Below are 23,974 nucleotides of genomic sequence, written 5' to 3' on the forward strand. Positions count from 1 at the left end.
ACAGTATAACCACACTCTCAGGTTAGAAGAGAATAGATAGAATACATATATACACATAGAATACATATATACATAGATTTCAGTAGAACACACATTTATATGTATAAATATATTACATACATAGATAGATAGAAGAAAACCCGGCAATTCATTTGCCGTGTACTCTAAATTCACTGCAGGAGCCGAGAGGATAGTAGAGATGTACAGTAAATAGACATAGAATAGATAGTTATACAGATGTCAGGGACATATACAAATTGTACAGCGTGTGTGCAGCTTACTGTACATGTACAGTCGATGGCTGGGGGACGATGTTTATAGCCTGGGAAGGGGGTAATACCCATGGAGCTTCCCAGGCTATTAATATCAGCTCACAGCTATATAATTAGCCTGTACTGGCTATTAAAGTGGAGGACCCCCCCAAAAATGATGTGGGGTCCTCCTATAATTAATAGGCTATGCAGACAACTGAAATTAATAGCATAGAGGAAGGAGTCATGGGTACTTCGCCCCCCAAGGCTAAAAACATCAGCTCTTAGCCTCCCCCAAAAAGACGCATCTCTAAGATGCGCCAATTCAGCAATTAACCAGTCCGACAGGTTCTGTAGGTTCACATCCAATGTACTCACTTCACCTTTCTGATGCCAGTGCACGAGTGCCGACGTCACATAGGTGCAGTGAGTTAAACTAGTCTGTGTGTTTCTTTCAATGAAATAACTTTTTTTCTGGGTGTCTGTGTTTTTATACAATGTGAATATGGGGTTAGTAATGGGGGTGTCTTATTGATGTCTCTCCATTACTAACCTTGGGGCTTGATGTCACCTGACAATACAAAGGTGACATCAACCCCCAACTATCACCCCACTTGCCACCATTACAGGACAAGTTGGAAGAGCAAGGCTAAGTGCCAGAATTGGCGCATCTTAGAGATGCGCCTTTTCTGAGGCAGCTAAGAGATGATGTTTTTAGCCTGGGCCAGTGTTATGATCCTTAGTGGTTGAGGATCACAAATACTCCAGCAAGGTGACTAAACATAGGACAAGCTCTAGGGAGGTGGAAAACTGGACTGACCGCAAAACTGAACCTATCCAACCACACTAGAGGCAGCCGGTGAACGTGTCTAAAATCCTAGACGTCTCGAGCCAGCCTGAGGAACTAACTACCCCTAGAGAGAAAGAAAGACCTCTCTTGCCTCCAGAGAAATAATCCCCAAAGATATAGAAGCCCCCAACAGATAATAATGGTGAGGTAAGAGGAAGGCACATACACAGGGGTGAAAGCAGATTCAGCAAAAGAGGCCCACTAATTCTAGATAGCAGAAAATAGAAAAGGGTCTATGCGGTCAGTAAAAAACCATTACAAAATATCCACACTGAGATTTCAAGAACCCCCACACCAACTAACGGTGTGAGGGGAGAAACTCAGTCCCCTAGAGCAACCAGCAAGTAAGAAATCACATTTTAACAAGCTGGACAAAAAACATGATGAACACTGATAATCAGAAACTGAACAAGCAAAAACTTAGCTTGTCTTGGAGAGACTGGGAGCAAGGTAGTCACCAGGAATCTGAAGAGCACTGAATACATTGATAGCAGGCAAGGAACTGAGTATCCAGGTGAGCTAAATAGAAAACCAACCAAGGATAACGAACCAGGTGATGAAGCCAACCTGCAGAAAGACAACACTACACAGTACCGCTTGTGACTACTAGAGGGAGCCCAAAAATAGAGTTCACAACAGTACCCCCCCCTTGAGGAGGGGTCACCGAACCCTCATCAAGACCCCCAGGGCGATCAGGACGAGCTGCGTGGAAGGCACGAACCAAATCGGCCGCATGAACATCAGAGGTGACAACCCAGGAATTATCCTCCTGACCATAGCCCTTCCACTTAACCAGATACTGAAGTCTCCGTCTAGAGATACGAGAATCCAAAATTTTCTCCACCACGTACTCCAATTCGCCCTCGACCAGCACCGGAGCAGGAGGCTCAACAGAAGGAACCACAGGTACCACATACCTCCGCAACAAAGACCTATGGAACACATTATGGATGGCAAACGATGCCGGGAGATCCAAACGAAAAGACACCGGGTTAAGGATTTCCAAGATCTTATAAGGACCGATGAAGCGAGGCTTAAACTTAGGAGATGAAACCTTCATAGGAACATACCGAGAAGACAGCCACACCAAATCCCCAACACGAAGTCGGGGACCCACACCGCGGCGGCGGTTGGCAAAGCGCTGAGCCCTCTCCTGTGACAATTTCAGATTGTCCACCACATGGCTCCAAATCTGCTGCAACCTATCCACCACAGAATCCACCCCAGGACAGTCAGAAGACTCAACCTGACCCGAGGAAAAACGAGGATGGAAACCAGAATTGCAGAAAAAAGGTGAAACCAAGGTAGCAGAACTAGCCCGATTATTAAGGGCAAACTCGGCCAATGGCAAAAAAGTCACCCCATCATCCTGATCAGCAGAAACAAAACATCTCAAATAAGTCTCCAACGTCTGATTAGTTTGCTCGGTTTGGCCATTAGTCTGAGGATGGAAGGCCGACGAAAAAGACAAATCAATGCCCATCTTAGCACAAAAAGTTCGCCAAAACCTGGACACAAACTGGGATCCTCTATCAGACACAATATTTTCAGGAATGCCGTGTAAGCGAACCACATTCTGAAAACATAGAGGAACCAAATCGGAGGAGGAAGGCAGCTTAGGCAAGGGCACCAAATGGACCATCTTGGAAAAACGATCACACACCACCCAGATGACAGACATTTTCTGAGATACTGGCAGATCCGAAATAAAATCCATGGAAATGTGCGTCCAAGGCCTTTTCGGGACAGGCAAAGGCAAAAGCAAACCGCTGGCACGAGAACAGCAAGGCTTAGCCCGAGCACAAATCCCACAAGACTGCAAAAAGGAACGCACATCCCGCGACAAGGAAGGCCACCAGAAGGACCTAGCCACCAAATCTCTGGTACCAAAAATCCCAGGATGACCCGCCAACACCGAAGAATGAACCTCGGAAATAACTCTGCTGGTCCATCTATCCGGGACAAACAGTCTCTCTGGTGGACAACGGTCAGGTCTATCCGCCTGAAATTTCTGCAGCACTCGTCGCAAATCTGGAGAAATGGCAGACAAAATCACTCCCTCTCTGAAAATACCAGCCGGCTCAGAAACTCCCGGAGAGTCAGGCACAAAACTCCTAGAAAGTGCATCAGCTTTCACGTTCTTCGAACCAGGCAGGTATGAGACCACGAAGTTGAAACGGGAGAAAAACAACGACCAACGAGCCTGTCTAGGATTCAGGCGCTTGGCAGACTCGAGGTAAATCAGATTTTTGTGATCAGTCAGGACCACCACAAGATGTTTAGCTCCTTCGAGCCAATGTCGCCACTCCTCAAATGCCCACTTCATAGCCAACAACTCCCGATTACCAACATCATAATTTTGCTCGGCAGGCGAAAACTTTCTTGAAAAGAAAGTACACGGCTTCATCACAGAGCCCTCAGAGCTTCTCTGCGACAAAACAGCCCCTGCTCCAATCTCGGAAGCATCAACCTCGACCTGGAAGGGGAGAGAGACATCTGGCTGACATAAGACTGGAGCTGAAGAAAACCGGTGCTTAAGCTCCCGAAAGGCCTCCACGGCCGCAGGAGACCAATTAGTCACATCAGAGCCCTTCTTGGTCAAATCCGTCAAAGGTTTAACCACACTAGAAAAATTAGCGATGAAACGACGGTAAAAATTAGCAAAACCCAAGAACTTCTGAAGACTCTTAACAGACGTGGGCTGAGTCCAGTCATGAATAGCCTGGACCTTGACTGGGTCCATCTCCACAGTAGAAGGAGAAAAAATAAAACCCAAAAAGGAGACCTTCTGTACTCCGAAGAGGCATTTTGAGCCCTTCACAAATAAAGCATTAGCACACAGGACCTGAAACACCATCCTGACCTGCTTCACATGGGTGTTGTGAATTCTGTTTTTGGGCTCCCTCTGGTGGTTACTGGTGGTACTGGCTGACTTTTGTCTTGCACCTGTTCCCATCAGGAAACTGGGAGTTTCCTATTTAGTCTGGCTTCTCAGTCATTCTAGTGCCGGCAATCAATGTTACCAGAGCACCTCTGTTGCTTGCTACCTGCTCCAAGTCTGCAATTCAGCTAAGTTGGATCTTTGGCATTTTTTGTGTTTGTTTGTCCAGCATGCATTTATATTTCTCTTGCTGCTGGAAGCTCTAGTGATCTGAAATTACTACTCCGGTGTCATGAGTTGATAACGGAGTTAAAGTAATTTCAGGATGGCTGTTTAGGGTTTTGAGGTGACCGCGAAGTGCTCTTTTGTATTTTCTGCTATCTAGTTAGAGGGCCTCTCTTTGCTGAACCTATGTTCATACTGCGTACGTGTTTTCCTCTTACCTAACCGTTATTATATGTGGGGGGCTACTATCACTTTTGGGGTTTCCCTGGAGGCAAGTCAGGTCTGTGAATTACTCTACTAGGGGAAGCTAGATCTCCGGCTGGTGCGAGGTGTCTAGGGATAAAACGTAGGCACACCCCCTGGCTACTATTAGTTGCATGTTAGGTTCAGCGTCGCGGTCATCTGAGATTCCATCATTCCTAGAGCTAGTCCGTTTTTGCCTGAGTCCCTGCCATTGGGAACCATGACACATGGGACTCCCAATCATCAGAAAAAAACAAAATGTCATCCAGATAAAAAATCATAAATTTATCCAGATATTCTCAGAAAATGTCATGCATGAAGGACTGAAACACAGAAGGAGCATTAGAGAGTCCAAAAGGCATCACCAAGTACTCAAAATGGCCTTCGGGCGTATTAAATGCTGTTTTCCATTCATCTCCCTGCTTAATGCGCACAAGATTATACGCACCATGGAGATCTATCTTGGTGAACCAACTGGCACCCTTAATCCGAGCAAACAAATCAGACAATAGTGGCAAAGGATACTGAAATTTGACTGTGATTTTATTCAGAAGGCGATAATCTATACACGGTCTCAAAGAACCGTCCTTCTTGGCCGCAAAAAAGAATCCTGCACCAAGAGGGGAAGAGGATGGGCGAATATGTCCCTTCTCCAAAGACTCCTTTATATAACTCCGCATCGCGGCATGCTCTGGTATAGACAAATTAAAAAGTCGTCCCTTAGGGAATTTACTACCAGGAATTAAATTTATAGCACAGTCACAATCCCTATGAGGGGGCAGGACACTGGACCTGGGCTCATCAAATACATCCTGGTAGTCAGACAAAAACTCAGGGACCACAGAAGGAGTGGAAGAAGCAATAGACACCAATGGAGTATCGCCATGAATTCCCTGACAACCCCAACTAGACACAGACATAGCTTTCCAATCTAAAACTGGATTATGAGCCTGCAGCCATGGCAGACCCAAAACGACAACATCATGTAAATTATGCAGAACAAGAAAGCGAATCACCTCCTGATGAACGGGAGTCATGCACATGGTCATTTGCGTCCAATACTGAGGTTTATTCTCAGCCAATGGCGTAGCATCAATTCCCCTCAGAGGAATAGGAAATTCCAAAGGCTCCAGGACAAAACCACAGCGCCTGGCAAATGACAAATCCATCAGATTCAGGGCAGCACCCGAATCCACAAAGGCCATAACCGAGTAGGACGACAAAGAACAAATCAAAGTAACAGACAAAATAAATTTAGGCTGTATAGTACCAATGGTGACAGGTTTAGCAACCTTTTTTAAGCGTTTAGAGCATGCTGAGATAACATGAGCAGAATCACCACAGTAAAAGCACAACCCATTTTGACGTCTATGACTTTGTCACTCAATTCTGGTCAGAGTTCGATCACATTGCATAGACTCAGGTCCCTGTTCAGAAAATACAGCCAAAGGATGAGCAGATTTGCGCTCCCGCAAACGCCGATCAACCTGAATGGCTAAAGCCATAGAATCACTCAGACTTGTAGGGGTGGGGAACAAACTAGTTGCAAAGTCATATTGCAGGACAGTAGCAGTTAGTATTTTTGAACACTAAGCGGCAGTATAAGACTGCTTATCAATTTTTTCCACCAAGAATAGAAATAAAATCACTACAATCTCACAGAGCCGAGTATAAGAAAGCACAGATATTTTTCTGGAGGACACCCTGCAGTCTGGACTACCAAAACAATCTTCATTGGTGAATTCCCTTTTTATGGAATAATATTCCCTTATTGTGGATTACAACAGAGGAAACTTTTATATCATATCTTTCTGACAATGAATCATACAGCAGGAAACAGAAAAAAACAATGGCAGCAGATATATCAGGTATTTTCCTTTATTTTCTTCTTTATCACTGATAGCTATGGCCAGCTACAATATTCAATACTTGAAGAAATGAAAAAAGGATCTGTAATTGGGAATGTGGCAAATGATTTGGGATTGAATGTGGATGAATTTGCAAATAGAAAATTTCAGCTAATTTCAAAAGCAAAAAGAAAACAATATTTCAGCATTAATTTGGAAAATGGAGACTTATTTGTATCAGACAGAATTGATAGAGAATCGTTATGTGGAAATAAACCAAACTGCTTTATAAACCTGGAGGCTGTGATAGAAAATCCTTTGACTTTTTACACAATCACCATAGAGATCCAGGATGTGAATGATAACTCACCGATATTTGCAGACAAATATTTTGATGTAGAAATCAGTGAGCTCACCTCACCGGGGGCTCGTTTTGCTTTACGAAATGCACAAGATCCAGACTTAGGCACCAACTCCATACAAAGTTATACACTGAGCGGCAATGAAAACTTTGGCCTTGGAGAAAAAATTACAACAGATGGAATTAAATATCCAGAAATTATTCTAGAAAATTCACTGGACAGAGAGAAACAGAGTTACTATGAGTTAATATTAACAGCCTTGGATGGAGGTAACCCACAGAAGTCAAGCATTGCTACAGTCAGGATTATTGTCCATGATGTTAATGACAACCTGCCGATGTTTAATCAGGACACATATCGTGTAAGATTACATGAAGATGCAGCTATTGGGTCTCTTGTAATTCATCTAAATGCAACTGATGAAGATGAAGGGTCCAATGCTGAAATAGCTTATTCCTTTAGTCATATATCTGACAATGCTCGTCAGCTATTTACTATAGACTCATTAAATGGGGACATCAAAGTAATAGGAAATTTGGATTATGAAACAACAGATTCCTATGAAATGACTGTAATTGCTAAAGATGGTGGAGGTCATGTAACTCATTGCAAGGTGTCAGTGCAAGTGATAGATGTCAATGACAATCAGCCTGAAATAACTATCACATCTCTCTCAGCATCAATTCCAGAGGACTCACCACCAGGAACTGTGGTATCATTACTGAATGTCCAGGACTTGGACTCTGGGATGAATAGTGAAGTTGTTTGTCACATCTCAGACACTTTGGCTTTTCAGCTAATTCCATCTTCCAGTACTTACTATAAACTGGTAACTGCAGCTAGCATGGACCGAGAAAGAAATCCTTCCTACAATGTCACCATACAATGTATGGATGGTGGATCTCCTCCACTGTCTACCAACAAAACCATTCAGCTCAATATCTCAGATGTGAATGACAATGCTCCAGTTTTTGAGAAGATGAAATATATTCTGTATATTGGAGAAAATAACCAACCAGGTGCATCAATACACAATGTCCGAGCCTCAGATCCTGATGGTGATGAAAATGGAAAAATAAGTTACAGCATTCTAAACAGCAACGTAGACGATATTCCTGTGACATCTTATATTTTCATCAATTCTATAAGTGGAGTTCTCTATGCCCAGAGACCATTTGACTATGAACAGTTGCGAGAATTTCAGTTCCAGGTGATGGCTAAAGACAGTGGATCTCCTCCTCTGAGCAGTAATGTCACAGTGAGGATATGTATCATTGATAAGAATGATAATGCTCCGAAGATCCTCTACCCATCACCAGACACTGAGGGATCAGCATTATTTGAGTTTATTCCTCACTCTGCTGAGAAATGTTATCTAGTCACCAAAGTGATTGCAGTGGACGCTGACTCTGGACACAATGCCTGGCTCTCCTATCACTTACTACAAGTTCCGGATCCATCATTATTCACCATTGGCCAATATACTGGGGAAATAAAAATTGGACGTGACATTCAGGACACAGACACCTTAAGACAAAAGATTGTGGTTCTGGTGAAGGATAATGGGGTCCCATCTTTGTCATGTACAGTTTCAATACAATTAGTTGTGGCTGAAAATTTTCAACAAGTTGTTCCAGAGATTAAAAGACAGCCTAATGTTTCAAATACTTCTTCAAATTTAACTTTCTACTTGGTGGTTTCCATTGGTCTTATTTCAGTTTTGTTCATTGTAACTGTACTGATCACCATAGGGTTAAAATGCAGAAAATCAAGTACCCCTACAAGTTATGGAGTATACAGCAGAAACGTGTATCCTCAGTTCACCCTGGGATGTCCTTCTGAGATCAGTGATACAAGTTTACCTTTCCCATTCTCATATGATGTGTGTGTGACTCTGGACTCCAAGCAGAATGAAATCGCTTATCTGAAACCAGTGCAGAACGTCCCCACAGAGAATCTCATAGACACCGAGGAAACTACTGCTGGGAATGATCCTTGGAATAACGATGTGAATCGTGGAAACATTGTACAGGTAGGAAGTGGAAAAAAGTCATACATATTTCCTATCTGTATGGTTTGGTAATATTTTTTAATTTTGAATAAATAACTATTACTTAAGACGACACATTAGTTCTGAGATTGTTAGAGGTTAGCAAGTTTTATTGTGACATTCCCAGAGAGAGAAAAAAACAATTCTGGTGAGACTCTGTTCTCTAAGAAGTACCAATTGTGTGAGATGGTGGGGAGATAATTTTCCATTACATATGTAAGAGGTGTGGACTGGACTGTCGCATTCCTACCTCTGAAGATGCCAATCACATTGTAATGTGTATTATGTCTTGCATCTTTGTATATTCTGTGTCGTGTGAAGTGCAATATGTATAGTGTATAGCTAATGTAAGGTTGTTGTATAGTATTATTTGTGTACAGTGTAGGATTTCATAGTGGTAGCACATAGCTTAGGGATTATAACATAAAATAGGTAGTATAGACAGTTGACTGTTGTTAGATAGTGAAGTTAAAGTAAGATAGAGTATATGTTCGGGACTAGCCCATAGTGGGAGGGGCTTAGTGTTAGAGAAAGAGACTACTTCCTTTAGTTAGTCAGAAAAGGAAAAGTTCATAATCAAGTAGGAAGTGTTTATGAGCAGTGCTGTCGTTGTAGGTGAACTACTGGGAAGGATATTAACCCCTTAGTGACAGAGCCAATTTGGTACTTAATGACCGAGCCAATTTTTACAATTCTGACCAGTGTCACTTTATGAGGTTATAACTCTGGAACGCTTTATCGGATCCCGCTGATTCTGAGATTGTTTTTTCGTGACATGTTGTACTTCAAGTTACTGGTAACATTTCTTCGATATTACTTGCGATTATTTATGAAAAAAATGGAAATATGGCGAAAATTTTTAAAATTTTGCAATTTTCAAACTTTGTATTTTTATGCCCTTAAATCAGAGAGATATGTCACAAAAAATAGTTAATAAATAACATTTCTCACATGTCTACTTTACATCAGCACAATTTTGGAAACAATTTTTTTTTCTGTTAGGGAGTTATAAGGGTTAAAAGTTGACCAGCAATTTCTCATTTTTACAACACCATGTTTTTTTTAGGGACCACATCACCTTTGAAGTGATTTTGAGGGGTCTATATGATAGAAAATAACCAAGTGTGACACCATTCTAAAAACTGCACCCCTCAAGCTGCTCAAAACCACATTCAAGAAGTTTATTAACCCTTTACGTACTTCACAGGAACTAAAACAATGTGGAAGAAAAAAATGAACATTTTACTTTTTTTTGCAAACATTTTACTTCAGAACCATTTTTTTTAATTTTCACAAGTGTAAAAACAGAAATTTAACCACAAATTTTGTTGTGCAATTTTTCCTGAGTACACCGATACCCCATATGTGGAGGTAAACCACTGTTTGGGCGCACCGCAGAGCTTGGAAGTGAAGGAGCACCGTTTGACTGTTTCAATGCAGAATTGGCTGGAATTGAGATCGGACGCCATGTCGCGTTTGGAGAGCCCCTAATGTGCCTAAACAGTGGAAACCCCCCACAAGTGACACCATTTTGGAAACTAGACCCCCCAAGGAACTTATCTAGATGTGTGGTGAGCACTTTGAACCCCCAAGTGCTTCACAGAAGTTTATAACGTAGAGCCGTGAAAATAAAAAATATTTTTTTTCCCACAAAAAAGATTTTTTTAGCCCCCAAATTTTTATTTTCACAAGGGTAACAAGAGAAATTGGACCCCAAAAGTTGTTGTCCAATTTGTCCTGAGTATGCTGGTACCCCATATGTGGGGGTAAACCACTGTTTGGGCGCACGGCAGAGCTCGGAAGGGAAGGAGCGCCATTTTGGAATGCAGACTTTGATAGAATTGTCTGCGGGTGTTATGTTGCGTTTGCAGACCCCTAATGTACCTAAACAGTAGAAACCCCCACAAGTGACCAAATTTTGGAAACTAGACCCCCTAAGGAACTTATCTAGATATGTGGTGAGAACTTTGAAAGCTCAAGTGCTTCACAGAAATTTATAATGCAGAGTAGTGAAAATAAAAAAATATATTTTTTTCCAACAAAAAAGATTTTTAGCCCCCAAGTTTTTATTTTCACAAGGGTAACAGGAGAAATTGGACCCCAAAAGTTGTTGTCCAATTTATCCCGAGTACGCTGATGCCCCATATGTGGGGGTAAACCACTGTTTGGGCGCACGGCAGAGCTCAGAAGGGAGGGAGTACCATTTGACTTTTTTAGCGCAAAATTGGCTGTCGTGTTTGGAGACCCCCTGATGTACCTAAACAGTGGAAACCCCCCAATTCTAACTCCAACCCTAACCCCAACACAGCCCTAACCCTAATCTCAACCCGATCCATAATCCTAATCACAACCCTAACGATAATCACAACCCTAACCCCAAAACAGCCCTAATCTCAACCCTAACCATAACCCTAATCAAAACCCTAAATCCAACACACCCCTAACCCTAATCCCAACCCTAACCCTAATCCCAACCCTAATCCCAAACGTAACAGTAATCCCAACCCTAATCCAAACCCTAACCCTAATCCCAACTCTAACCCTAACTTTAACCCCAACCCTAACTTTAGCCCCAACCCTAACCATAACTTTAGCCCCCGTCGTCACAAAAAAAGTTCAATGTAACCTTTTTTTTGTACGTCGCGTCCGCCATTTCCGCGGATGCGTGGCCGTAACTCTGCCCCCTCCTCCCCAGGACATAGACTGGGCAGCGGATGCGTTGAAAAACTGCATCCGCTGCCCACGTTGTGCACAATTTTCACAACGTGCGTCGGTACATCGGGCCGACGCATTGCGACCGCCCCGTACCGACGCAAGTGTGAAAGAAGCCTAAGGCTACTTTCACACTAGCGTCGTACTCGGCCCATCGCAGTGTGTCGGGCCGACGTACCGACGCTAGCGTTGTAAGCGCCGCACAACGGGTGCAGCGGATGCTGTTTTTTCAACGCATCCGCTGCCCCATTGTGAGGTGCGGGGAGGCGGGGGCGGAGTTCCGGCCACGCATGCGCGGTCGGAAATGGCGGACACGTCGCACAAAAAAGTTACATGTAGTTTTTTTTGTCGACGGTCCGCCGAAGCACGACGCATCCGTCGCACGACGGATGCGACATGTGGCAATCCGTCGCAATGCGTCGCTAATGCAAGCCAATGGAGAAAAAACGCATCCTGCAAGCACTTTTGCAGGATGCGTTTTTTCTCCAACGACACACTGCGACGGAAGCCAAAAAACGCTAGTGTGAAAGTAGCCTAACCCTAACCCTAGCCCTAACCCTAACCCTAAATTTAGCCCCAACCCTAACCCTAACCCTAACTCTAACCCTAACTCTAACCCTAACCCTAACCCTAACCCTAACTCTAACCCTAACCCTAACCCTAACCCTAACCCTAACCCTAACTCTAACCCTAACCCTAACTCTAACCCTAACCCTAACCCTAACCCTAATTTTAGCCCCAACTTGTCTTCTCCTGCCGGCCGGCAGATGGCAGCAGATGGCGGGCGCACTGCGCATGCGCCCGCCATGATGAAAAAGCCGGCTGGCAGGAGAAGACAGAAGAGGACCCAGGGACCCCGGGTGAGTATGATAGGGTCCCCGAATCCCCCTATTTCTCTGTCCTCTGATGTGCGATCACATCAGAGGGCAGAGAAATAACTGATCGCTTTTTTTTTTTTTTTTTTTTTGCGGTTGCCGGTAAACTGTTAATTACCAGCGATCGCAAAGCAGGGGTCGGTGCAAACCGACCCCGATCATGTTCTTTGGGGTCTCGGCTACCCCCGGCAGCCGAGACCCCAAAGAACATCCGGGTGCTGGGCGGCGGGCGCACTGCGCGTGCGCCCGCCATTTTTTCCCGGAAGAAAGATGGCGGCGCCCATGGGGAGACACGAGGAGCACCGGGGGAGGTAGGTAAGTATTGGGGGGCTATTGGGGGCCATCGGGGACCACATTTCTCTGTCCTCCGATGTGCGATCACATCGGAGGACAGAGAAATTAAACGGCAAATCGCGTTTTTTTTTTTTTGTTGCGACCGCCGGTAAACGGTTAATTACCGGCGATTGCAACTCGGGGGTCGGTAAAAACCCCCCGAATCATGTTCTCTGGGGTCTCGGCTACCCTCGGCAACCGAGACCCCAGAGAAAATCCGACTCTGGGGGGCGCTATTCACTTTTTCCACAGCGCCGTTAATTAACGGCGCTGTGGATTAAGTACCCTTAGCGGCCGCCGTTAAAAGGCGTATCGGCGGTCGTTAAGGGGTTAAGGGACGAGAGTAGCATGACTTTAAAGTGACCAAAGAACTGATCAAATGGCCTTCCACAGAAAAGGGGTCTTTGAATAGGATGATGTGTCTTGCGAAACCCTGAGTTTGCTAAATGCCGAAGGTAGCGTACCTTAACAAGAGTGAGCTAGTGGAACTGGTGGGGGTCATGAGTGGTAAATCCAGAGTGCCACTAATGGAAGAAATAGAATGAGGAACTGCTGAGTAGATAAAGAGACTTGCTGATTGGACCAGAGTGACAAGCCAGGCTGTGACAAAGTAGGGTGAAACATTGTGCTTCACTAGCCCTGGCGTAGACTACATTGGATGGAAACTGTGTGTATGAAAATGCTTTGGACTATAAAGGAAACGTCCATAAGACTTTGTACCTGCTATGCATTGTATATAACACATACCAAGTTACTGTTCAGTAAAGGCTGTGCTCTAAAATAGAAGTCTCCTTTATTGAACTCGAAATTTATGGTCCTGTCCAGCCAGCGCCATCGGCCACAGGCAGCTTGCACTGGCCCAAGACCCTCACAGCGCCAACTCCAGCACCCAGCAAGGGCCCACAATTTCATGTAGCGCATCGGGTCGTGAAAGGAAGAGACCAGTGCCTTGCCCGCAGTTATTGTCCCTCGCTACTCTACATATATGTTTGGTAAATATAATTTTGTACTCTGATCTGCAGGAGTCTTCTTCTGCAAGCTGTAGGTATATAGACACAACACACTGAATAGAGTGCTTTGTCAGGATTTACCTTTATTGCCATTTCTAGAATTTTCCTCTTGCTGATTTATAATGCACAGATATCCTCTCTTACATTCTTTCCCATTATTTTACAATTACCTGTTTTTATATGTTGCTTTCTCCATCTCTCAGCACTCAGTCATATTTGACAAATTAGCTCAAATTTGGCTTGGAAATTCAGTTGCATCAAATGTGTTTGTTCAGAATCAATTCTGCTTGATGGGTATTGCTTCAGTTAAACAGAATGAAAATAGGCAACTTTGCATTGTCTGGCTTTTTACATCTGCTTTCTTTATTTCTTTCACCTACTGTGATAGATGTTATCTTACAGTACATAGTATACAACTTATTTCGAAGGAGCTTGTCCACCAGTGCCCATCGAAGGCTATGTTCACATGTCTAGTAATGACTTATGAAAATGGATCCAGCAGCAATGCTTTGGCAAAAATGTTGTGTAGACACAACTTTTTAGTGCTTTTAAAAAACTGATCTCCGCTTGATCCATTTTTCTAACATTGAATTCTATGGAAAACTGATCAGTTAATTAACCATCCATTTTTCATTAATTTGTAAAGGATCCATTGCTTTGCTTGTTGTATCAGTTACAAATGGGAGAAAGCATTTGGCTAATTAATGAATCTGTTTTCCATAGACTTTAGTGTTAAAAAACGGATCAGAGATCATTTTTTTAAAAGAAAGGACTAAAATGTTGTGTCTGCCCAACTTTTTTGCCAACGGATTGCTGCTGGATCTGTTCTAATTGATCATTACTGAGCATGTGAACATAGCCTAAGTGTGCAGAGTAATTTGTACCAGTAAGATTCAAGGAAAGGAGATCATTCCTAAAATCCACCTTCAGCTACCTTCTCCTACCATTGATTTCTATACAGCAGATAGCTGCTCACCTCCCTACTCACTCTCTCTCAGCTCCCCACAATCTGCTGTTATGATTATCAACCCCCATCATTAGCAGCTTCCAGAGCAGTTCTTCTAATAATGACCCTGAATTTCCTGAGCTGTGTGCTTGTTCAAATGCCCTCTTATCTTTATATGCAAAGAAAGTGATAGCAGTCTACACTCCAGAACCAAACATTGATAATATAACTATAAAGCTCAATAAAAAATAAAAGGAAAAATGAGGTCTAGTGAGGAGCGCTAGGCTGGTAATGATGAGAGCCAGGAAGGATTAAAGGTGGAAATCTTTATTGAATCATAAGTCCACTGAATAATAAGTTCACAATGTGTGAAGGTCTTAGAGAAAAAGAAGCAAGGATGCTTCCGACCATGAGCATCCTTTTGGAATAGGACTGCTCCAGCACCGACGGATGAGGCATCCACCTCCATTATAAAAGGTTTATCTACATCAGGGCGATGAAGAATAGGAGCGCTAGCAAAGTGGGACTTGATAGAGAGGAAGGCCTTGGAGACCTCCTCCTACCACAATTTAAGATTTTCTCCCTTCTTGGTGAGGGCTACCAAAGGAGCTACCAAAGTTGAGAAGTGGGGAATGAACTGGTGATAATAGTTAATGAACCCAATAAAGCGCTACACCGCTTTGAGAGAATGGGGTTCCTGCCAGTCCATCACAGCCTGTAGCTTGGCAGGATCCATAGCCAATCCCTGGGCAGAGATGATATAGCCCAGGAAAGGCAAGGGCTCCTGCTCAAACACACACTTCTCCAACTTGGCATAGATGGAGTTTAAAGGAAAAAAAGGGGTCTTTGTTCCAGCTCCTTTGGTAAAATCTTCAATTTTATTTCACGAATGAAAAATCACAGGACATGCTCCGAGACTGCACCAGACATGCACACAGAAACAGCAAGACGCGATTCAATCGCAACAGCGATCTTTATCAAAGCTCAATCACACACTTCTCCAACTTGGCATAGATGGAGTTTGCCCATAGGAGGTCGAAGACTTTGCAAACATATCTCCAGTGGGAGTCTATATCTGGAGAGTAGATGAGAATATCATCCAGATAGACTGCAACTGCGGTGGAGAGCAAATCCCAGAAGATATCATTCACAAAGTCTTGGAAAACGGCTGTGGCATTACAGCGTCAGGAAGGGCATCACCAGGTATTCATAGTGCCCATCCCTGGTGTTAAATGCCGTCTTCCATTCTTCCCCCTCACGGATGCGAATCAGGTTGTAAGCACCCCGCATATCAAGCTTAGTAAATACCCTCGCTCCTCGCAACCTATCGAAGAGCTCAGATTTCAGGGGCTGATGGTACTTGTTCTTAACGGTGATGGCGTTAAGACCCCTGTAATCTATGAATGGACGTAGGTCTCCATTCTTCTTCTGCACGAAGAAGAACCCTGCCCCTACAGTTGACACTGACTTCCTAATGAATCCTCTTGCCAGATTCTCCTGGATATACTGGGTCATTGCCTCCATCTCCTGGAGAGACAGGGGATAGACTCGACCCTGGGGAAGCTCTGCACCAGGCAAGAGATCAATAGGACAGTCATAGGGCCGGTGAGGCGGAAGGGTCTCCGCAGCTCTCTTGGAGAACACATCTACATAGTGCCAATAGTGTTTGGGGAGAGAGGAAAGATCTGCGGGTACCTCTAAAGTAGCAACCTGAACACACTCCCTCAGACATCTACCCTTACAAGATTCACTCCATCCCCAAATTCTCCCTGTGGACCAGTTTATATGAGGGGAGTGGTACCGTAGCCAAAGTATCCCTAATAGGACCTCATCAATTCCCTCGGGAATGACAAGCAAAGAAATAATCCCCTTATGGGATGGCAACATAGAAAGAGTAAATGGGATGGTCTGGTGTGTTATCTGTGAGGGTAGCGTCGACCCATTCACCACTCGTACGGTCACTGGTTTGGCGAGCATCACCAGGGGTATTGCATGCCATTGGGCAAAGAAAAAAGACTTGAAGTTGCCCTCCGCCCCGGAATCCATGCAAAGCTCAACCGTGTGAGTGGATAGGCCTATGGTAATTGTCCCCTTGAAGGACAATTTGGAGAAAAACATTGCTGTATCTAATGCACCTCCTCCTACAACCACTAGACGCTAATGTTTTCCTGACTTCTGGGGACATTTCCTGGCATAATGTCCCGACTTAGATCCCGCTCGAGAAACCTCAATGGCCTCCTGTGGCTCGGATGCCTGAATCAGATATTCCAGAGGTCTGGCAAAGGTGGGAGCCAGCCGAAACCTCTGCCTACACTGGGCTTGCTCCAACCTTCACTCATTAAAACGAAGGTCAATGCGAGTGGAGACCTTTATTAGCTCCTCCAGTGTGGCGGGAACCTCCCCAGTTGCCAAAGCATCCTTCACATGGTCTGCCAGCCCCCTCTAACATACAGGGATGAGGGCTTTATCTGGCCACTCCAGCTCAGATGCTAAAGTCCGGAAGTGGATGGAAAAATGACTGACCATGGATGAGCCCTGTGTCAGTGCCAGCAGTTGGTGCGCCGTATCATGGGTGACCTGAGGTCCCAAAAAGACCTGTTTCAGAGTGCTCAGGAACCGCGGAGCACTCTGCACCATATGATGATTGCGCTCCCACAGCGGCGTAGCCCACTCCAACGCCCTGTCCAACAAGAGATATGATATAATAAATCCCACTTTAGCCCGCTCTGAGGGGATACGTGCAGCCAGGAGCTTAAGGTGTATCGCACACTGGCTCACAAATCCTCTACATGACTTGCTATCACCAGAGTATTTGTCAGTGGGAGGCGGGATAAGGTCGGAACTAGCCATGCTAGTAGCCTGAACGGCTACTGCGGTAACATCCACAGCTGAGGTTGTGCACTCCAGAGTCGCCAACCTGCCCTCCAGATGCTGGATGTACCGCTGCAGTTGCTGTTTGTCCATCATTACTAGCCAAACCCTGGTGCTAGTATAATGTTAGGGCTGGCGGAACTCACCAAATGATATAAAGGGAGATATGAGGTGCAGAGATGGAACCTGCTGCTAAGTAATGGTGGAACAAGATGGTGGATGAATGCTTTCTCACACGTGGGTTAGACTTCACCCAGGGGTAATGGAAGTGAACTCTGTTGCTCCACAGAGTCGCAAAAGGAATGCTATGCCCTGTTAGCCGTCACAGGGTGCAGCTGGTAGACGCTGGTGGGATCCCTATGATTCACCCCCACTATGCTGGTGATTGGACTTGCTCTGACCCTCGGTGGCTTTTGAGCCCATGCCTGAAGACGCCCTGAGTCAGATGCTGAGTCCAAGCGGGAATTCCCACCCTACACTGACCGGTGGTAAAAACGCGGCTGTGAAACCTCGATATGGTGCTGATGGTTTGCTCCACTCACCCTAATACCCAAGCAACAACCAAAGGGATGGGGATCAATAAGGAGCTTTCACCAGTCTCAAACACACAGCACTCACACACCTAGTCAGGTTTATACTAGCGCATGACTGAGCGGCCATGCAAACCTTTTATAGCTGTAGCCTTCCGGAACCTTCCTGGTGGTCCAATCGGAGCTGCTACAGGACCTGAGCATGTGACCTCTGACCTCCAATGAGAGGTCATCCCAAAGGCATGCTCAGTAGACGAAAAGCAGGACTTAGTTCCTGGAATGTCTGCTCACCGCTAATCAATGCTGGTTACAAAGGCTGAGTCTGGGATTGCACCTGTAACCAGACGCACAGTATCAGCTTGAGCCAGATTCTGGGACCGACGTCCCTGCTGAGCAGACTCCACTGTGGTCAGAGAAGAATGGGAAACCACAGGTGACATGGTTCGAGATTCCCCCTGTGCAGCGGTGGGAACTTGACACCAAACAGAGGGGATGCAGATTGTAGGGGAGGAGGAATTGAGTGTAGTCTTACTAAAGTAGGAGCCAATATGTTGCATAAATTGCAGTTTTTCCTAAAAATAATTTTTGGTTTCATCGGGAGGTGTCTAGAAAGTACTGGGTCACTTTTTAAAATAAGCCAGTGTTTTTTGAGCAATTCTCAGATGAAGCTACAGGAGTAGTTGTAGGCAGTAACAAAACTCCACTTACTTAGATCCAAAACTGTAGTATCTCTACTAGTGTTTGAATTTATCTTGTTAATATAATCTGCTTGGGAAAAACTTTTAAACTTATGAAAGGAATCTTGTAATAACCGTTTGGGATAGCCTTTCTGCTGGAAATGTTTCCTGAGTGCTTGAGATTCAGTTAGAAAATCACATTGATTAGTGCAGGTTTTCCGAATTCTCCAATATTCGCCGTAAGGCACATTAGTGATCCATTTAGGAAGATGGCCGCTTTTAAAACAGAGGTAACTGTTCACGTCAACGTGTTTAAAATGTGTAGAGGTTGTAAATTTACCGTGTGAATCTACTTTTACCGACAAATCAACATAATTGGATATCTGTGTCAGTCAGTGTAGCTGAAAAAGATAGGCCCCATGGGTTTTTATTCAAAGTCTCAATAAGTTTTAAAGCGTCTTGCTCAGATCCTGTCCAAATCAGAAATAAGTCATCAATAGTGTTGAGCGATACCGTCCGATACTTGAAAGTATCGGTATCGGAAAGTATCGGCCGATACCGTCACAGTATCGGAATCCAATCCGATACCGATACCCGATACCAATACAAGTCAATGGGACTCATGTATCGGACGGTATCCCTGATGGTTCCCAGGGTCTGAAGGAGAGGAAACTCTCCTTCAGGCCCTGGGAACCATATAAATGTGTAAAAGAAAGAATTAAAATAAAAAATATTGCTATACTCACCTGTCCGACGCAGCCGGGACTTCAGCGAGGGAACCGGCAGCGTTGTTTGTTTAAAAATCGCGCTATTACTTGGTTACGTGAATTCCCGGCTTGTGATTGGTCAGGTCGGCCATGTTGCCGGGACGCGGACCAATCACAGCAAGCCGTGACGAAATTACGTCACGGCTTGCTGTGATTGGTCCGCGTCCCGGCAATATGGCCGCCCTGACCAATCACAAGCCGGGACGTCACGGGAGGCTGGACACGCGCTCATTTTAAAATGGGCGCGTGTCCAGCCTCCCGTGACGTCACGGCTTGTGATTGGTTGCGCCGCGATCAACCAATCACAAGCCGGGAGGCTGGACGCGCTCATTTTGAAATGGGCGCGTGTCCAGCCTCCCGGCTTGTGATTGGTTGACCGCGACGCAACCAATCACAAGCCGTGACGTCACGGGAGGCTGGACACGCGCCCTTTTTAAAATGAGCGCGTTTCCAGCCTCCCGTGACGTCACGGCTTGTGATTGGTTAATGGCGGCCATGTTGCCGGGACGCGGACCAATCACAGCAAGCCGTGACGTATTTTCGTCACGGCTTGCTGTGATTGGTCCGCGGCCCGGCAACATGGCCGCCCTGACCAATCACAAGCCGGGACTTCGCGTAACCATGTAAAAGCGGGAATTTTAAACAAACAACGCTGCCGGTTCCTGCGCTGAGGTCCCGGCTGCGTCGGACAGGTGAGTATAGCGATATTTTTTATTTTAATTCTCTATTTTACACATTTTAACATTAATGTTGTTCCGATACCCGATACCCGATACCACAAGAGTATCGGAATCCCGGTATCGGAATTCCGATACAGCAAGTATCGGCCGATACCCGATACTTGCAGCATCGGAATGCTCAACACTAGTCATCAAACAAATGACGATAAAATGCTGTTCACTTTTGTGCCAGAGGAGATTGCGTGATGAAGAAGGACTAAGGAGAAATGTCACTCAAGAAGGACTGCCCACCCCCGATAAACCAGAAAATAAGAATACCAGACTGTTAGTGTCATGGCATTACAGTCAATGTCATGATGTTTTGAGGCCTAGTCTGATATAGAGGGGCAGCACATTTTGAGAAATTCTAAACAATATAATTTTTTTTATCTCTAAATTAATCCTATAAGACCAGACCTTAAAGGGCCTTACAGACCAGCCTAATTTCTCTATTGCCTCTAAACAATTCAGCAGTCAGAACTTTATTGATTTCTTTTTTACTCTTGTAGCTGTTTGCAGCATTGTTTAATGTGAAAGAAATTTAATTATTTTGTGGGATTTATCAATATTGTTTGCAGCGCAAATAGAAAAATAGCTATGCTTTTTTTTTTGGTTTTTATGTTAAATAGATGAACTAAAATGGAATTTAATTAAAAAAATGTTTTTCTCACGGGGCCCTTTATTTTACCTAGAAGTTGTAAAAATATTGCTTTCATAATTTGTCACTCAATGGATCTTTTTATACCCTCTATTTTGCTGTTTATCCATTGTAACTGAGGCATCCATAAATTACAGGGCAAAACGGACCATTACAGTCACCAATACCCTGGCAGAGTTGATCTTTGCTATGACTCATCGACTTTGATATGTCAAGCAGACACCTGGCGATCATGGTTCTTAAGATCCTCACTTGTGTATTATAACTGTAGACCCAAACTGCTTCTGCTAGATCGCAGGAGCTTTAATCCCCCTTTTTTAATAAATTCATGGTGCCTGGTTGCTGTCAAGATAAATCTAACTCAAATACTTTTAAAAAATATATAAATTAAGGAACTTTGATATTCATTCAAGGTGTAGCGGTTCTGAATAGGTTTTATTATTTGGGGGTGCTGCTGAGCATTAACCAGTCAATATGTGTCTTTTGAGGTCTTCCAACGTGTACAGGCAGCTAAGACAGAAGTACAATGTTAGTTTTACAATTAGAGTAGCTATAGATATTGATTTCATTGTTAACTTTGGGCCTGGTTATATCATAAAATCTCAGCCTAGTATGAAGAGGTTCTGGTTTTCAAAAGGCACCAAGAGCCTGACAGTGGACAATGAGCAGTGTGGGGCAGTGGCTACCTTAACTCTGTCTATCAGTGTATTGTGCCCTTTTGACCATTTCCTTGTTCCCTGTACCTTTGATTGATACTTGATAGGTTACTTATGGTGGGAATATGATTAACTTAAAAATATTTTAAGTACTAATTGGAACACAAACTTATTGTCCATTTTTTAACCAAAGTAATAATGCAAATCTGTAAATATCTGAACTTTTCTTATATATATATACAATAGTGCCACATTGCAAAATGAGAAAATCATTTTATGCAGAAAATATGCATATTCAATAGATTAATAAATAAAAAATACTGTGGGTTTGAGAATACAAATGTGTCAGCCAAACCCACAAAGGTGAAATCAGAAGCCCATTATTTCAATGTCATTTATTTTCTCATCAGTAAGAAAATAAGAAAATGGTGGTTTGGATTTTCTTGATTGCTAACTATAAGCAATGTTTCCATTTTTTGTTTTATAGAAGTTTCAGAAGGTATATTATTACATTATATTATACTTAATCACATTTGAAAGTAGCAAAGGAAAACATAATATTTAGTAAACTATTTCAATGTGTTAAAATAGAGCTAATATTTCTATCCAGTGACAAAATAAAATAAATAAAAAATACATAATTTATACAAATTGTAATACTTTTAATTCTTAGTTATTTTATCAAGTCCGTTGATTAAACAAATAATATATGAATTAAATATTAACTAATTTGTACAATTTAAAATTACAATTTTGAGTAAGATTTTTGGTTGATTATTTTTGTAAAACAAATGTTACAAATGATTTGAAAAAAATGCTAAGTTTTAACAGTGGGCTGAAACTTTTGCTTTCAAATCAGAATAGAAATAATAAGTTTATTTTTAAATGTTCTGTGCTAAACTATGTCCATTTCCTGATCTTGTTTACATAATTGGAAATATTAAAAGTTTATTTACAATTGTGGTCACAGTTTCTACCTTGTGCTTAAGCAATAAAACAATCTAATGGTTTCAATTGAATAGAAATATTATAAAAAAATTCAAGTTACAAAGTCTGCCTCTTAATATAGTTTATAAAGTTATAAGTATAGACTTCGGCTTAAAATACATAAATCTAAACAGCATATAAGGTTGAAATTTAGAAAAAAGGGAACAAAAAGTTTTTGCAACTATAATGATGAATCATAGCTTAAATATCATCATATGTACGTGTGTGTATACATATATGTATATATATATATATATATATATATATATATATATATATATATATATATATATATATACAGTGCCTTGCAAAATTATTCGCCCCCTGGAACTTTTCAACCTTTTCCCACATATCATGCTTCAAATATAAAGATACCAAATGTACATTTTTGGTGAAGGATGAACAACAAGTGGAACACAATTGTGAAGTTGAATGAAATGTATTGGTTATTTTAAATTTTTTTAGGGAAATTCAAAAACTGAAAAGTGGGGCGTGCAATATTATTTGGCCCCTTTACTTTCAGTGCAGTAAAACCCACTCCAGAAGTTCATTGTGGATCTCTGAATGTAAAATATAGCAAGGTAGTACTGTTATTAGTTAAAAAATAACTTTTAATATAAATCTTAAAACAGGCCACAGACCTCAAAAAAAGTTACCAAAAAAGGAAAACAACAAACCACACACAATATCCGTATACTGCCAGATGCTCCTGCTCAGCGCTGCAATTCATTATAGCATGGTGAAACACACTTTCTTTAAAGCATTACACCATCATGGAATATACCCTACAAAAAATCTCAATCACTTGCCTTGTGCTCAGCATGCAGTTTTTCAAATCTATGCACAGCAAAAAATATATTTTTTCTCAGTATAAGGTATGAACAGGAAAGGTCTCACCATACTCCAGAACCCTTCCTTTACAGCGTTATTCCATGTGTCCGATGCACTAACTCCGGGGGAGGATTCTCCACAGATCCTGCTTACCGCCCCTTTTCTCTAAGATGCAAACAGACCCCATGGGAAGCCCCCTTCCTTAATCAATCTCCCAACGTGTTTTTTTAGGCTCTGTCATCAGGGGAGAAGCCAAGTGTATCAAGACTTTGTGTGTGCTGTTCATCGCACATCACAGTGGAGGACCTCCACTTCACAAGGAAGGAGGCTTCCTTATTTTTTTTGAGGTCTGTGGCCTGTTTTAAGATTTATATTAAAAGTTATTATTTAACTAATAACAGTACTACCTTGCTATATTTTATTTTCTATTGGATTGGTAGCTTTATCTTGACATACTAGTTCTTGGATCTCTGAATGATCCAATGTTGTCCTTAATGCTAATGATGATAAATATAATCCACCTGTGTGTAATCAAGTCTCCGTATAAATGCAACTGCTCTGTGATAGTCTCAGGGTTCTGTTTGAAGCACAGAGAGCATCATGAAGACCAAGGAACACAACAGGCAGGTCAGTAATAGTGTTGTGGAGAATTTTAAAGCCGGATTTAGCTACAAAATGATTTCCAAAACGTTA

General features: G+C 43.0%; 1 protein-coding gene and 1 pseudogene across 3 annotated transcripts in view; both read left to right on the forward strand.

Annotated features, from left to right (window-relative positions):
• The window catches only part of LOC143776637 (protocadherin gamma-C5-like), a 671,321-nt gene that overhangs the window by 66,407 nt on the left and 580,940 nt on the right, over positions 1-23,974 (forward strand). The window lies entirely within an intron of this gene.
• On the forward strand, positions 6,134-8,742 carry LOC143773482 (protocadherin gamma-B2 pseudogene; annotated as a pseudogene).

The sequence above is a fragment of the Ranitomeya variabilis genome, chromosome 5 (genome assembly GCF_051348905.1).
Source record: "Ranitomeya variabilis isolate aRanVar5 chromosome 5, aRanVar5.hap1, whole genome shotgun sequence".
NCBI classification, from domain to species: domain Eukaryota; kingdom Metazoa; phylum Chordata; class Amphibia; order Anura; family Dendrobatidae; genus Ranitomeya; species Ranitomeya variabilis.